This window comes from Hirundo rustica, chromosome 3, assembly GCF_015227805.2.
Source record: "Hirundo rustica isolate bHirRus1 chromosome 3, bHirRus1.pri.v3, whole genome shotgun sequence".
Classification (NCBI taxonomy): Eukaryota; Metazoa; Chordata; class Aves; order Passeriformes; family Hirundinidae; genus Hirundo; species Hirundo rustica.
The window spans coordinates 18,352,022-18,370,046 of record NC_053452.1 but is presented as its reverse complement, the minus strand read 5'-3'; positions in this window follow the sequence as shown (position 1 = coordinate 18,370,046).

Below are 18,025 nucleotides of genomic sequence, written 5' to 3'. Positions count from 1 at the left end.
CAGAATGTAGATATACTCCATAAAATCAAGGAGAAGGAATTCCTTGCAACTGGCCCTAAGTCACGCTTCCAGAACTAGGGATCTGTATCTTTACCATAATCACTCTCCCTGCTGAGTATTTATTTATTCTCCACTTCCTCTGTTAGCTCAGCTCCCATGTGTCACAAAAACAACCACATAAACAGTGATGGATTTTCTGCATCTCCTTCCACCCTCAGACAGCACAGAACCACCTCGTACCCTATTTCCTGTGTCACAGGTTTATTTCTAAACAACTCATCCTGAGTGTTTGCCACTGACTGGTGTGCTGCAGTCAGGAATTCAGCTACTACGGTCAACTGACTGCTTTCCAAGAATACCACTCATTAAAAAGTACTGCTGGAGACTCTACATTCAAATCCTTGCTGAATGCTGGCTTTCTTACTGGTTAATAAGAAAGGATTCATCTTCTGGAGAGTGTAAATAAATAGAGGTAGGAAAAGACCAATAAAAATTCCCCATCAGGTTTTGCCAGTTTTCAAAAAACAGCCTTCTTCTATCTGGAATATATTTTACTGTCAGAAGTGCTTCTTTGTAAAACTTCCCTTGTTTCCTCTTAGGCTTACAGTGTCTAGATAAATTCTGTCTTCCCTGTTTATCTTCTAAATAGCTGTAAATTTTATCACAGGCTTTTTCAGACATCAACTGTCCCAAAAATATCAACTGCTCTCTGTCAATTTTTCATTGTTCCCATAGCTCAGTTTTTCAAAAGCTCCCACTAACATTTTGTGGTTTTGTTCTAAGCTCCCTCCCATGTCTCTAGTCCTGGGCACAAAACTAATAATATCTTTATTCAAGGTACAAACAACTGCTCTTAACTTCTGAACATGGAAAAAGAAATCATATTTCATGAGACTGTTTCCACTAGAGTTGTTAGTCAAAAGATTCTGTGGATTTATAATAAAGGACAGGTAGCACCAGCTGGAGACACAATGATTTGTAACCCTAAGAGATGCTCAAATAATAATTTTATTTAATTGTCATCACTGGCTGAACATTTCTAACCTTCCAGTTGTGAACAGAGGTTGCTTTGTGCGTAGAAATTACTCTTCTAACAATGGTCCATTCATTCTGCTGTGACTACGCCAGTGGGTGAAGGGGAAATGCCAGCTTTGCAATGTTTTAAATTATTATTATTATTATTAAAACAACTGTACTAGGGTATTGGCACATCTGCAAAGAAATGAAACCCTTCCATTGCTTATCTGCTCATGGTTTAGAATCATCCTAAACTGGTAGCAGCCATAACCATTAGCATCTGATAGGGCTGGCCATCAGTAAAACCCTCCAGGAGCTCCTTAAAAAACTCAAACAGAAAAAGGAAGCCTACAGAGGGTGGAAGCAGGAACAGGTGGCCTGGGAGGGATATAGAAAAAATTGTAGCCTGGGATCAGATTATGGAAGCCAAAACCCTGATGGAATTAAACCTGGCCAGAGACATCAAGGAGAACAAAGAAACTTCTATAGGTACATTGATGATAAAAGAAAAACCAAGGAAAATTTGAGCCATCTCCAGAAGGAAATGGAAGACCTGGTTACCCAGGTGGGACATGGAGAAGGGTGAGGTCTCAATGATGTTTTTGCCTCCATTTTCTCCAGCAGGGGCTCCAGCCACACCAAGCAAGTCACAGAAAGCAAAGGCAGTGACTGGGGGAATGAAGAACCACACAGTGTAAGGGAAGAACAGGTAACAGAGCGTCTAAGGAATGTGAAGGTGTACAAATCCATGGAAGCTGATGAGATGCATCCGTGGGTCCTGAGGGCACCAGTGGATGAAGCTAAGCCACTATCCATCGTATTTGGGAAATAGTGGCAGTCTGGTGAAGTTTGCTGTTGGTGGATAAGGAATTGGCTGGATGGTCACTCTCCAAGAACTGCGGTCAGCAGCTCAGTGTCCAAGAGGAAACCAGTGATGAGTGGTGCTCCTCAGGGGTCACTGTGGGGACTGATGCTGTCGGACACCTCCATCAGTGACAGGGACCATGGATGGAGTGCACCCTCAGCACGTTTGCTGGGGACACGAGCTGAGTGGTGCTGTCAGCCTCCTGGAGGGAAGGGACACCACAGGGACCTTGACAGGCTTGGGGACACGTGCACCTTATGAAGCTCAACAAGGCCAAGTGAAAGTTCTTCACCTGGATCTTGGCATCCACCCCTGGAAGTGTTCAAGGCCAGTTTAGGTGGGCCTTTGAGCAACCTGGTGTAGTGGAAGGTGTCCCTGCCTAAGGCAGGGGCTTGGAATTAGATGGTCTTTCAGGTCCCTTCCAACCCAAAACATCCTAGGATTCTGTGATTCTACAAATATGAGCTGATGTGCTGGTAAAAACAGGTTCAGATAAAAAATGCTAGGACGATAAGAAGCCCATCTCTTTCCACAAGAGGTGACAGATAAGGTGAAAAATGCACAACTGAATGAGTCTATGCAAGGTTGTTCCTAAAACGCAGCAGCAAGGGCAATCCTTGTGTCGTCCTTTGGAGGAATGGCTGAGAACAAGAGCAAGAAAAGAAACGGAGCTTTAGCAAAAAGGTGGTGAGGTTATAATGCTAAAAAATTGATAAAACCCTGTATGAATTCATCAGCATTTGTCCTGAGAAAAGAACAAGTCATTGATCTACAAAGGCAAGGAATTAATTTTTTTAAAAGGAATTACCATATAATCATGTTTCACAGACCATTATTCTAAACCAAATCCGGAGAAAATATAATACCAAAGCCAGTCTGCCATTTTAGAGGTGGGCTTTGTATTATCAGTTTAATTTTGGCTTTAAAACCAAAGGAAGCCAGTTACTTATTCTGATAATGCTGCTGTGCATTGCCCTTCCATCTCTTAACTTCATCATGAAAACTCAAAAGGGGTTTTAAAACAGGCACATTACGAGATTCATTTGACAAAAACCGTCACTAACTTCACATTCTTCTCCATAATTTGGAACAGATGGAGTGTCCGGATGACAGCTGAAAGCAGGTATGTGCCTCCTGTCCCACCAAAGCACAGGGGTTCCTGCCTCATAATGGTCCTTTTGGGTTGAGTGGTAACTCAGAGCAGGCTGGAAGCTGCTGCAGGCTTTGCTTGGGAAGGGGGAGGAGTTTGGTAAAGCTCAGAAGATGAACTAGCCCAGGGAATTACAGGGAGATTTCATGCATGAATCAGATCATGTTAGATCAAAGCATGCCACAAGGAGTGATGCCTTCAAGCCTGAACAAAATGGGACTAAAAGCACTGCTTTGGAATCCTGCTCTGTGACTCGTACAGAGATGTAGGAAATTTCACCCTAGTAAACAAATTCTGGTTGTATTCATATGTTAACTAAGAAAGAGGTGCTCCTGCCTCCACTTACATTCAGATCACTGAGGAAAGCCCAAAGCTGTTGATTTTTTGGGGAAGGTCAGCCTGGTATAGGCTGCAGAAAGGTCTTCTGCTGCAGCACAGCTAAATCCATGACCTTTACCTACAAAGCTCTTCATTTGTAGCATTTTCAGGCAATTTTTGCAATGAATCTTTTAAGTCACAAAAATAAGCAAGTGACCCTCATTATCACTGCATTACAGCCTCACTCAGGGCAGCAATGCTGGCTCATGTGCTACACAAGTACCTGAGCATGTTCGCTCTGTGTGGGTTAACCTTTAACACAAATCAGCTGAGACTCTGACCCACATAAACTGTGACCTTACAACAGGGCATTTCTTCTTCCCTTCAGTTTCAAACACAGCAGCTCATCTTTTCATTTACATGAAGATCTTTTACATCAATTACATCTGAATTTTATGCTATAATTAAGATCCCTTTGCACCAAAAGAAAAGTGGTTCAAAATGCATTAATTAATTACATTAAATAAGCACACAAGAGACTGCCTTGCATTTTTTGTTCCTCATCTAAGAATTCTGTGAAGCCAGCTGCAATTCACAAAATTGCTCAGCTTCACAAGCATTTCTTCCTCAAATTCTTAGACATTTTGGACATCTTACTGATTTCTGTCAGTTCTCTCAAGAAGCCAAACATGTGTTTCTCTTCCTATATCCTGCTGTGTGTACCTTTGCTAAATCCTTCACAACAGGTTTTCCTCAAAAGCTGAGAATTTTCCATAGCTGAGGTTTTACCTACAAAGTTCTGCAGACAGACTCTCCTGAGATGCTGACCTCACTTGTTTAATGATTCCTCTCCAGCTACTGCATTCTTACAGCAACTGCACAAAGGAGTGGGACCAGGGAAAGGCTTGTCCTAGCGTATTCAGGGGACTTCATTGTAACAGCAGAGGCAATCCTGTTTATCCACGAGGCAATGAAAAAAATTCATCTTAAGCATCCAGGATTTTATCTTCATTGTCTCTTTTCCTGTTATTATGTAAAGAAAATTTTTGTTTAATATTAAATTCATTATTATGGCTGTGACAGAAGGGTATAGAAACTCTGCAGTAATTGCAGAAGTGTGGTCATTTGTAGGGAAAGACAGAAAGGAATGCTTAGTTGGAAACAGTGATCTTCCATAATCCATCAAAATGCCAAGATTGCTGAATATTCACTTCAAAAGACAGATTCTTTGCTGCTATTTCACTTTACAATGGGTTTGTCCAAATGGGAGTATTGTGCAGAATTCTGTTTTATTGGTTTCTGGTGTCTGTAGCACAGTGGAAATAAATGATGATGAACCCCCATACTCATCAAAAATAGACCATTTGCAAAGTTTACTGGGAATCTTTGTGCAAGAAAAGGGAGGGGCTGGAAGCCCTGACCACATGAAACACATAGTCCATGTTCAGAATACCTGACTGGCAGCACCAAAAGGCTGGAGGGATGGATCTGCTAATTCTCTATAGAGTGTTCTCCCTCTGCACTGCCTGTTTAGCTCCTCTGGGATGGAAGGAAAGATAATGGCAGCCTTTGGCTCCATGCCTGTCATTGCCATGACACCACCATACGTTCCCTTCAGCATTGTGTATGTCTCCCTTTACCTCTCAGCAGCAGCAGCAGCAGCAGCAGTTACTCAACGGGAAACGTCCCGAAATAAGCCTTTCATTTGAGGAGTCTGCCAAAATGAAAACACTTTTAGAAAGAGAAAACTGATCTCATAAACAGAAATAAATCTGAAATTAACTGAAACCAAAATCACATGTTTCCCCCCCACGCCCCCACCCAGGTCTCTGGATGTTGGGAACCTTAAGCTGAAACTAAATTAGACTCGCAGTCGGAAAACTGACCTCAGACTCAAACTTTGGTGGAGAGGCTAGAGATGATATGTTCTCTACTCAGATATAAATGCACACCTTTAGATCCCCTGTACTCACAAGTTGTTTCCTAGAAACAAAATCTTATGATTTTCCGTTCAATTAGATTGTGTATTCTAATTAATTCTCTAGTCTTTCCCTGGAAGCAAATCATCAAATGGAAGAGACATCTGCACTATTCTAATTGACTTAAACAGAATGAATGCACAACCTTTGGATTGATTGGACACCTGGATTATTTCTCACTGAGAAAAATAATACATCTATCCACAAGCAAATTTTGGGAAGAAAGAGTGTGATAATTTCATCCAAAAAGCATTAGAAAAAACAGAGGGCTAGAATTACACACATTTTCTGAGTAGAGCTTCTACTCCATCCACTGTTAGGGCTTCACTTTGAAGACTGGAGTGAAACAGCAACAGTTTATTTCTGTCTGAGACTTCCATAATAAAGGAGAAGGAAGGATCTAGTCCATGTATTTAGCTATAGACTATCAAGGAATGCTTCTGAGTAAAATACACCAGGATTTGCAGTTGCCACCTTTATTCCTTCTGACAGAAATAATTCCACTGATCTTTTTTATCTTTTTTTTTTTTCCAGAGACATTGGGTTTACATTTTAGTAAAAGTATAAAACTGTTGTTATACCTAGAAAGCAAGAAGCCTTTCCAAAAAAGAGTACCTTGAACTAATTTTTACAGAATATAGACCATTTACTTCACAAAATTAAACTCTTGTACTTGGAATTTCATGTACAAGATACAAACCTTGGGAACAATTCCCATAAGGTTTCATTTAACAGGTTTCATTATGTGGAAAGGGTATAAAGCAACCAAAACCCTAAAATGGCTGCTCGGCATTATATTGTTCTGTGGCTGCAAGCGTGATTTACAACTATGCATTTTCTGCTCTTGTTTCTTTAGCTTAGTGCTGAATTATAAATGAACAACTGGATCCTGGCTTTCTTCTCCCAGTTCAAAAATAAAATTAACCTGTTTGAGGGACACTTTTTAAACACATTCGGCCAATGAATTCTTAATAAGGAAATGCTTTATTTGAAGAAAAGAGACCCCGACCCATCACTGGCCTTTCTGTTTTGCTCTTAAACAAAGAGTAAAGATATCTGGATGTAAAACCAGGCCAAACAGTTCCATGTCAGCTTGTTTGATGCAGTTCAAGTAACTGTGGATAGCTAATTCACAATGCTTTGTGCGAACAAATATTTACGCAACGAAAAGGCAACTGGTTTGTTTTGGCTTGATTTGAATTTAGATGTGCAGTAAATTTGTCCACTGATGTAGGTATCGGACAACACATGAAGTCTGAAAAATCACTTTCAGTCTGCCTGACAACATGACTCTTTTTGTCTGCTCAACACTTGCGGTCCATATCTGTTATTAAATAATGTACACAAATGCTGCAACAAACGAATCATAAATAATTACCGAGCATTTTTTTAAAATAGATGACGCAAGTCCCTGCCTCAGGTGCTTGCTGTCTGCCTCAAAAATGGGTTAAAAAGATGGAAAATTATACACAACACCAGGAATTAGCAGGGGTCTGGCACTCAGTACTAAAGGCTTGAGAGAAGACGTTGGTACGAACGAAAAGGAGACAAAACTGTGAGGTTCAAAGCCAAGAGAACACTAACACCAAAAAGCCTTCTAAGTTATACTTTCATACCGGGTGTGAGCTCAAGACCTGTTGGAGGGAGAATCACCAGGTAGCCAGTCCTTGCTGTATTTAGAGCTCTGTCACAGCTAGACCTGAATGTTTAGCATCATTAAACAGACTCATAGCTCGGAAGGTGTGACCCGTCTGAGAGGTGCTGTTGTGCTTCGTGTCTGCAGGCCTCCAGCTGGGCATGGAGCTTGTCCTTGTGCCTTTCCAAAGCCCCAGCATGTGGCCATTTGCGGCTCCATGGGGCATTGCCAGGGGTTAAGGCAGGCTGGTGGAGACGACTGTCCAGGCACTTTGCATCTTCTGACCACAGCCACCAAAATAGCTCTCGAGCTGTCAACCAGAGCCCTGTGGAACAGGAAAGGTTCTTCAGCTCTCTTGAGCTCTCTTGTATTACAGGCTTTGATTAGGCTGATTTAGCCCTTTTTTTCTTTCTTTCTTTCCTTTTTTTTTTTTTTTTTTTTTTTTTTTGTAAATAAGGCATCAGGATCTGCCAACAACATTCCTCTCATTTTATCTGATCTCATAAGAATTATTTTTAGTAAGAACTGGTTTGCCCTGAAAGAAGCTATTCTCTAAAAAAAGCTTTGTACACTTAAGACATATGGGACAGAAGGAAGCCTGCATCTAGCATTACTTTCTTCTTTCAGTCACCAGAAAAACCCTGAAATTGCCCTTTTCAGCCAAGAGAAAAGATAAATGGGTTCGTTCTGAGTCAAAAATAATAGATATGTCTTGTGCCATTCTTAACAACCTTTTCTGAAGTCTCATTAGCTCACAGAACATGTGCACAACTCCTTCCTCCAAGAAATTTACACAGGTGTAATTCCACCGAAATAACAGTTGAATAGCTGTAGTAGAACGAGAGCTATTTTTGTCACTTCCCTCACAAAAATTAATTGAAATAGATACTTCACAGAGGTAGCAGCAGCCAGTCCCCCTTTCTCACAAGCTTACAAGTACTGGAGACATTGCTTGGGGTCATCATACTCTGTATTTTGGTGCACAGACTTAGTGAATGGCATGCATGTTATGCTTACTAAGCTACTTTGGATAAACATGGAAAAAATCTAGCGGTGTAGTTGTCACGGACCAAAATGGTTTCATGTGCTATGTGATTTGAAGGGAGATTCCTTTGCTGTGCGTCATTTACCTTTTATACATTGCTGCTGTGCAGTATTTCATAACCATTCATTCTTTGGATGCCCACGCTGACATTGTTATATACATACAGGCATTAAAAAACGGGATCTGTGCATTCTTACTTGACGTCACATTACAGTCCACAAACAGCTTTATTGCTCTTTACCATGTTTGGGAACAAAGGCAAAGGGATGACGTATGTCTCACAGTAGAAAGATTTCCTCCTCACACTTGGAAAACAGAGCTCCTCTCTTTTACATGTGGTTTATGTACACATGCATAGCCTTGGGACATCAGGATCTGAGGAGAAAAACCTCTCATGTTTCATATGTAAATCAGCGACAGCCCTGGTCATGTGCTAAATGATAAATAAGCTGGCATGGTGAAGCCGGCAAAGAACTTCCACGCTTTAATTTTTAACGTCATTTCTCAAGCCGTGATCCTGCAAGTCATAAGGCTTTTTGAGTAGGTTGGGCCCTGCCGTGAATGAACTGTTGGCATAACTGATACAACAGCAAACAGCTTCCTAGATAATGAACTTCTTTGGGAAAGGAACTGCTCGTGTCTCTCTGGCATACAGCACAAGGCCATCTCGCTGATTCCTGCCTTTCCTGGCACACCCAGAGTGCATTCATTATGCCTCAGTCACTGCGAATTCCTTGCATCCATTGACACCATGGGGAGAGAATTATGATATTTAGGATACAAGAGGAATTGAGGATAATGTGGGATCTGTTTTGCCCTCCTGTCCCTTGTGGCTCTCTGAAACCACCCTGTGATGCCTCTGTGTCTCCATTTCTGCCTTCATGGTGATAATTTCCCCATCCTAGGAAGTCTGAAAGCCTGTAAATGTGTTTAATGTGAACTGAGGTCTTCGGCTGCAATTTTCAAAGCAGATGTAGCTATTTTGTAAAGAAGATTGTGACATTATGGATAATAAAGATAAGGTTTCCTGTAGCTGAGGTTTTTACACTGTCCATTTAATTCACTGTTTTCTCACTGAATTACAGTATTCTAACATTAGCAAGTACTAACAATGACAGCTGAAAGTTACACAGTTGGGCATTGACCTCATTTCAATACTTTGGGATAATTCTAGCCCATGTAACCCCAACAAAAATGAAGGATACTGTATTGCCTTAAAAACATTCACATCCTTTCCTGTAGTAATCCTAGCCCATCCTTACCCTGAAGGAGGGACAGATCACAAATGCTGATATCCAGGAGGCAACTTTTGCTGCTCCTTTCACAAGCCTCTCAGTTTGACCAAACCTCTGACAATTGCTTTTCTGTCATTCAGTAAAGAATGGGCAGGCCTGGACTAAGCTTGTGTGCTGTGCTAGAGAGCAGAGGGGAAATACACAGAGAGCAGCACCGTGACAGGACATTTGGGCTACCTGGAGTACCATAGAGCTTGGAAGCAAGGGAGCTTAGGATGAGGACTAGAAGAAGGAGCTCCTGGGAGCTGGAATATGGCAATGGTGGGGACTAAAACCTGAAGCTGAAAGGAGACTGAGAAACAGCGATGGAGACAAAGAGATGTAAAGCTAAAAGGGCTAAATTGGGAGTGTAAGAAGGAAAAGCTAGTTGAACACTTCAGACACTGTGCCTAGATGGGTTCCTCCCAGAACCCAGAACAGAACCCAAAATTTCTGACTTGCATTTTTTTTTTTTTTTTCCTACTGAGATCTATTTTTAAAAATGGACGCCTTTTCTCCTTGCAGCCTGCACAGGGATGATACACTACAGCACGGTGAGAGCTGTCTGTGAATCTCTGCTTCAATCTCTGGATCTGGAATTCCTTCCAATAAAACAAATTGAACTGAATGTAGTAACATGTGAAAGGGAATCAACTTTCCTTCCTTAAAAAGCTAAGAAATTCTTCCATATGCATGTGTTTGTGTATATATATACACACACACACGTAAAGTAGTGTGATGGGAATTTGTAATGTCACTGCCTGCAGAAAGCAGGAAGTACAGGAATACAACAATTGGGGCTCAACCACTGCTCATCTGCTCTGAGCATTTCCATTTTTATCCAGTCTATTTCTTACACCTCGAGAAGAGATTCCTCCAAGTCCTCTGGTGCTCCACAGTTACTTCAGCCTTTTATTCTTGGGAAGTGTTTGGGTAGTGGTAGTCCCTAAGTCAAAGATCCAGTCTCTTCATGGACAACTTCACAATCTAAGAACCTGGACTGTAATTCCATAGCTGGAACTTTTCACTGCAGTGCTCAAATAGAATTCAACCAACCCCCAGCTTATCTCACTGTTCTTCCTACTCTTCCTCCTTTTATTTTTTCTTTGCTTCTTGGGCTTTTATTATTTTTTTCACACTTTTTCAACAAAAAATGAAAGCATTCTATATTTCTTCGTTGCTTTTTCCTTTCCACCTCTTCTGTTTCAGCGCTTCTTTTTCACAATTAGCTCTTTTATTTATTTTTTTTTTCTTCTTCATTTTTATTTACCTCTCCTGTCACAAAGAACGAAGCTTGAGCCTGGATCTTGCATTATCTTAATAATTATTTGAACCTGTATTACATCTTCAGACCACCACTATAGTCACAAGAGTTAAAATAATTTTTTTTAAAAAAAATCTGATCCTAGGCAGCCTTCCAATTATGATATCAGTCTTGTAACGTTTGCCTGAATTTGCTGACATCCTGAAAGAATGATCTCAAGAGGTGTATTCTCCTGGCTGAAAGGGCCAGCAATGACACATCACAGTCAGTCGTTAGCCTACCCACAGCTGATTATTTTGGGGATTGGGATGGTGCAGGTGGAGAGAATGGAGCCCCCCAAGAGGCAAGATCTGGAAACAGCTGGAATAAAGATGTGCAAGAAGGATGAGGGGTTAGGAAAAGAAAATCCAAGGAGAAAAAGGAGGAGCTTAAGAGCCCAGAGGTAAAAGCAGCAGTAGCCTAAAGCAGAGATTTTCTGAGTGTGATGGAGAACAGGAAAATAAGAACTTATTAACTTTTAGCTATAATGTAATTTTAATTTATGAAAAAGCCTCCTGGTGGTATCAGTATGAGAGCCAGTGATAACTGGGGAGATTATCATGAAACACCATAGCCTGCTTTCTTTTCTCCTCAGCTCTGCTCTATCATCTTCGTTATCCATCCCTGTTTTCCCGGCCTAGACCTGTCCAGCTCCTACAGGAGTTAACAAGAGCTTTGCCATCAACTCCAGGAGGAGCACAGTTGTGAATTATTGTAAATTGGGGCCAGCCTTGGCGACAGGCTCACAGAAGGGCCAGTTCCACATCAGGAAGCAGAGGATGTTTCACTGACAGTGTTAATGCACTGTCAAGCAATAAAACTATTGGTTTCTGGCATATTCCTGAGCAACATGACAAAAAATTGCAGAATCCACAATATTATCCTACCCACAGTTTTCTACTGACCCTAATTACAGTTCTGTTGCGCAAGCTATATAATTTGATTTTCAACAGCACACCAAAAAGGCAGGAGCTCAGCAGTTCCCAGAGCGATTGCACAGTTTGCTGGACAATTGTGTTTTGCTTTTGGTCAGGACTTACGTGAACAATTAATTAGGAAATTAGATGTACACACATGTCTCCAGTAAGTCTACAGAGCAAGAACAGTTAGTTAGGACTGGCATGCCTGGATGCCACTCTAAATGCTGGAAGCTGCTGGTAGCTCTCTTCTCTAATGGCAGGTGGTAGATCCAGGAGGCCACAGTGTTCTCACACTTTCATTCCAAGTGTCATTTTCTTATCTTCAGAGATAACCAAAGGCCTAAGCACCTCTGGTGTGGTGGCACTTGGCCCTCGTGCATGACAACAAAAATATCTGCTGGAAAATGAAGATGTCATTTTACTCACCACGTGTATCTTGTTTGGACCTTAAAGCATTTTGCCTTTCTCTTATTTCCACACAGGTATATTTTTGTTTATTTTGCCATTGAAGTCCCTATTTTTTTTTTTTTTCTTTTTCTCTAATGGCTGTTGATACACAGTTGTACACCATGAGCTGACTGCCAGATGAGCATTGCTGTGGCACAATCAAGAGCCGCCACCCTCAGCTAACCTGTCCTTCTGAAGGAGGTTTCCACCTGATGCAGCAGGAAGACTTCGCTTCCACCCCTGCAGAGACATCAGGGAAAACCCAGTCAAAAATCCAGTCTAAGGTGGACTTAGCTAAGGTGAATGTAAGTATACAATCAGGCTTTCCATGAGGAAACCGAGGTGTGGCACGGTCTTTACACCCAGGGTTGCCTGGGTGGCAATAACCTCCAGCAAAGCGGCAGGTGCGAAGCCAAGGCAGCCACTTCTGTAACTGCCGCAGCAAAATTCACCATAGCTCCTCTATCAACATGGAGTAATGTTCTTGGCATTAGTGGGAATCAGGCTTCCTCTGACTGAAGTGAAAAGTAGCAAGGGACATGATTTTAGATTGTTACTGATTTTGTTTCGCTTTCAAAGACAGAAAGATTAAAATTTGAATTCTAATTATGTGCCTTTTTTTAAAGTCACAGCAGCTAACTAATTCCCATCAGTGCTTTCCCTAAGATCAGAAGCAAAGTTGACACTAAAATATATTTTTTCAATTCCAAGCCAGTGATATAAGTACAGTGACTGAGATGAATCAGTTCCATTGTGCTCTCGTTCCATGTTTAATAATAAAATAAAACCAAAAATTACTAATGAAATCCCAAATCCTGCAGGATATTGAAAACTGTAGACTGTTGCCTGAGCTTGCACTCTGACCCCAGCTTATGTTTGTCTGCTGAAGCACAGTAAGCACACATGATATTATAGAGCAAATAAAACACACAATTAAGCCAATACATTCAGGCAGCTAAAACTAATGAAAGGTTTAGCTCTTCTCAAAAATAATGTGCTTAGTAGAAGACAAACTCTTGAAGCATGTGGAATGTCTTAACATAATACATTTCCATGCTTAGATTTTCAAAACTGCAAAATACTGACATTTATAGGTACGTGTCTCAAATGTAAAATAATCTTTTTGGAAGGAGCAGACAGTATCTTTTTCTGACGCACTGAAAGGGAATAATGTTCGTTGTTTATGCATTTGCTCAAACAGTGGAATTTTACATGGCTAAACTTCACATCATCAGATGCATATAAGTTTAAATTAGCTCAAAATCCAACTCAACATTCATTTTTAGATCACAGTCTTCCGAGGAACTGATTTATCAGGGTGCCTAAATCCAGATGCACTACCAATAAGCCAGGAAAGACAAATAAGCCTCCTGGCATAAAACAAATGAGCCAGGGGGAAAAAGAAATGTGAAAAAAGGAACAGCTTAGGTAAAGTAAGAAAAAAAACCTGCCAGCGGGAAGAACGCACAGTTTCAGATTCCAGACAACATCCCACTTGGATTTCCTCGTGTTCCACCTTCCCTCCAGCCCTTCCTTTTTTATTTTTATTCTTTTTCCTTTTTTTACCATTGCCTTCTGGACCACCTTCCCTGCTAGCATCCATCAGCTCTCCAGTTTTGCATTTGCATTCCTTTTTTAAACCACATCTCTTTAACAAACTTTATAAACCATTTGGAGAGCCCGAATGAGAACAGTTTGGAAGGACCAAAAAGCTTTGGGCATGGTCTGAGCAATGGGAGCTGCCTGGATATGCTTCAAGCTCCCAACAAATACCATCACCCCAAGAATAGGATCTTAAAATGAAAGGCAGTTCATTGCAGACCCTTATCTTCCTTCTTTCAGGTATATTGGTATGCTGATTGTGGAGCTGTGAAAACTTTGTAGAAGAGGAAAGTTTATAAAAGAGGAAAAAGTGAAGGAAAATTGAAATGTTTGTATGATAACAATCCTGCCAAGAAACAGTGGCCAAGTGTTAGAATAACTACCTTTTAAGAAATTGGGGATTAAAGGTAAAACACTTCTGGCCAGAGACCAGGTCTCCTTAGCCGGGGAGCAGCCCAACAGAGAGAAATCCTTCCTCCTGCACAAACTTTCCGTTAATGGTTGCTAATTAACCTGGTACTTGGTTAAAAATGTAACATATTTGTCAGGTCTGACTCAGTTCTTATTCATTACTATTTAAGAACAAAACAGTGTCTCATTTCCATCCATGTTCATGTAGTCTGGCTTGTATAGAGAGGTAAATGAACACAGAGAAGTTAGATCTCTTAGATCATGCAAAAGAAAGAGTTTTATCAGGTAGCCCTGACTGTAAGACACTGCCACATATATTACCATTATACACCGTATTTCATTTTGCTCCTTTTGTTTCCTATCAGACTCCCTAGAGGCCTTAGTTTGTATTCATTCACTCTCTCAAACGTCTTCCCAGATGCTCAAATCCCACTTCTGTTATTGCAGTTTCTTTTAAATTTGTCTGGATCCCTTGTGCAGAGTCAGGACTTTACTGTTCCTTAGCTCAGCATTCTCCTGGCTGGACTCCAGCTCAGGTAATTATATCCAGGGCTCTCTCAGACTTCACTCTCTAGCTGCCTTTGGAGAAGTTATTCTCCCTTTTCTTTTCCAAGTTGCTTTATAACATTGCAGATCCTGGGAACTGATGGGATGTGTATTTTGGAGAGGCTGTGCATTATGCATTAGGGGTGAACCAACACCTTCCGCAGCGGGACTGAAAGTACTGACACAGCTTCCTTTCTTTTTCATTTCAGTGCTATTTTAAGTGGGCAGTTGTCACACCAAGCAGAAGCTGAAGGACAAAAATTTGGTCCAGATGAATCTGTTGTTGCTATTTGGATGTGAAGACTTCACTCTCTAATTTCCTATTCTGAATCTAGCCTGAATTTGTTCAATAGCTGCTCAGTGCCTTATGTCACTTGAGCCGGTCGTCACAAGATGCTCACAAAAATAGATTCCTCACTTATTGAGAGTAATATCAATACAGAGGCTAAAGAGAGAACAAGTTCTGCTAGAGGTAGTTCTGCTGTATCAACCAGGAGACAAATTACAAAGCAAAAACACTAGAAAACTTAGTTTTGCAATGCCTCTGTTTAATCCAGCAGGTCTCTTTCTTATATTTATCCAGTGCTAGGCCAAAGACAGTTCAGGGTATCCTTTCCAATGAAAAGGAGTCATATGTAGAATCACCAGGAGTCTAAAACACGTAAGAGAGAAAAATATTTTCCTTCTTAAGTAAGAAGTGTGAACCATAAAGTCAGGCAAATTTTAGAAAGGAAAAGAGATACATAGTGAAAAACAAGATAAAGAATCCTAATTGATTTACTTACTAGACACGGCTCATTTCTTGCAGGATATGGGCATGAGAACTGGCTGCAAGTACTTATGCAAGCTCATGTAACTGCTCACTGCAGTGCAATTCTTCCAAGGCAAAGAAAAGGATCTTCACACATCAAACAAGTAAACTCTGGTCAATTCTCACTCCCTCACCTTGGAGGAATTTGAGTTGTTCCTATCAGCAGAATTTTAAGCTGTTCCCTAGTCTGGGCAGAACTGCTGCACTCGGAAGAATTTTGGGAAGACAAATGATTCAGGAGAGGTCAATCTGTGCTCACAAGAAGCTTAAGAAATGCTTTCCTAATCTAAACATGAAGGTTTTACTTTCACCATGGGCCATCTCTCAGGGAAGGATCATCAGAGAACAGCTTCATCTACGTGGCCTCACTAGGAATGGAGATTGGACCTAATTACCTCCAGAGGACCTTCATGCCCACTCTGCACCCACAGGGAAATCCTTCACACCACAGAAATTCCTACCAAGGAAACACAATAAAAGAAACATCCACCAGATGCAAAAGTAATATAGACTACATTCAATATATTTTTGCTTTATTTCCCCCCCCAAATCTACAGGTTTTAAAAGCTGCCAGGTCCAGCTCAGCTTTCATGTTAAAAAATACCATTTATATCCAGAGAGGCCATGACTGAACTTGGATCACTTGCTGAATTAGGTCTCCAGAGTAGTCACAACCATCACAGCCTCCACGTGACGATGTCCGGCCAGCTGAGATGGTTTCTGCACTTGTCCCAGAAGTGAATGGAGGGGAAGGGAAGGAGCAGGGATTTGTAGAAGTGCACATCTGGAAGTTCAGCTTGACGCTGCTGCAGAGTTAGCACAGCCCCTGTGCAGTTTTGATGGCAGGACTTGGCCAGTGCAAAAATAGCTGGCACCAGGTTCACCTTCCTCCCCCTCTGCTAAACAGCCCTTTCATGCAAGAAGAAATTGACTCCAGTGTAGTCAGTAACATTTTGATCCTCCCTCCCCTGCAGTTCAGGGGTACGTGAGCAGTCATAAATCCATATTTAAAGTGCTGTTGACTGCTTTAGAACTTGGGCAGTAAAGGAAATAAAGTAAGCACATAAGCATTTAGCCCTTGCACTGTTAAACATGGCATCTAGTGCTGGGGATAACTAAAAGCATGGTTGACTAAGAAACTAAATAAAACTGTAAGGCACTACTTTATGATTTATATCACATGGGTTTTTCTGTAATTTTTGTAAGTGGAAACCAGGATTGGGTCCCACACATGTTTGCACAAGACAACAGGAACAAACATATTTTAGGACTGCAACCAAAGCACTGGGGACAAGGAAAGAGTGAAAGTATACAAACATGGGCACTGGAATTTTTATGAAGGAGAAATATTCACCTGTACTAGTATCCATGTAGAATGGATGCTCTTGGCTTATATTATACCAGATGATTGATGATGGTGCAACATGAATAGCAAATGAGCAATGTAATCTGTATTATTTCATGCTTGTTTATGTTCAAGAGGCAATACAAGAATAAAGCAAATTCTACAGCTTCATAAACTTCAGCATCTGTTTCTTTTCTTCTGCTTGAAAACTTTAAACATCAAGCGGGTTTTGGGACCTGCAAGCAGACAAGTAAAAATTGCTTCCTCATGTCCAACTCAGGATTTTCTTATTAGTCATTATGAGTAAAGATGCCTAATGTAAGCATAGCAACAGTTTAATCTTCCACAGAACCCAAATATTTCAAGTACATTGTTAATATTACCAGGTGAATTTGCATTGATCAGTGGTATGGATTTTATCAAAGAGAACCAAAGGCACTGCTTCTCTTGATGGAAGCTAGGGATGAAATTTTCAAGAGCTCTGCCCATCTTATTCGCTGCAGGGTTTTTACATGCAGGGCAAACTCACCATGGTATAATCATCACCTTATTTTAGTCCTTTAGTAAAAGAGCCTCAGACTGCTCCTGTACATTTCTGCAAATGCAGTGCCAATCTCCTGTTCCAAAAATCCATTAGGATAGTTCTGTATTTTCCTAAAGAAAATGTTGTCAGAGAAACAAAACGAACTACTGCTTTACCAGAAAGTCCTTTTTGGCTGCATGATTGCAAACGTTTGTAGATGAGTGAAATGTTTTGAGTCAAACTTTAAAAAGAATGTGGAAATAACCATTAGCAAGCCAGAGGTGTCTGATGGAGATCATAGAGGATATATTGAGGGATATTAAGAGAGTGCTGCGATTCAGCTGGGAAAGATCAAAGAGAGCCAGATAACAGCCAGGGGACATCAGAATACCATGAAAGTTGCTGAGGATGTAGGAAAAGCCTGTGTAGTGCTGTGGGACATAAGGGAAGCTGAATAAGATATGCACGTCAAGAAACATCCCAGGGTGATACAGGAAACCAGAGGACACATCATCATGGCAGAGCTGTCTGAGAAGGCCTCACAGTGGTGTGAGTTGCAAGCCTCAGGATGATGAGGAAAAACAGAGAAGGTAGAGAATTGCTGAGGACACAAAAAACAATCGGCTAGCACGAGGGAATGTTATTGAATGCAATCACATCTAGAATAGCTACAACTGCTGGGTAGAACTACAAGGATGTCTGAAATAACAGTGTCCCCATTTTATGGTGAATAACACATGATGCTGGACATCAGGGACCAAATAAAGGTAAATAAAGAAGCAATCAGAAATGTGACAAGGAAAAACACATCGTATCACAAAATAGGGGGGGAA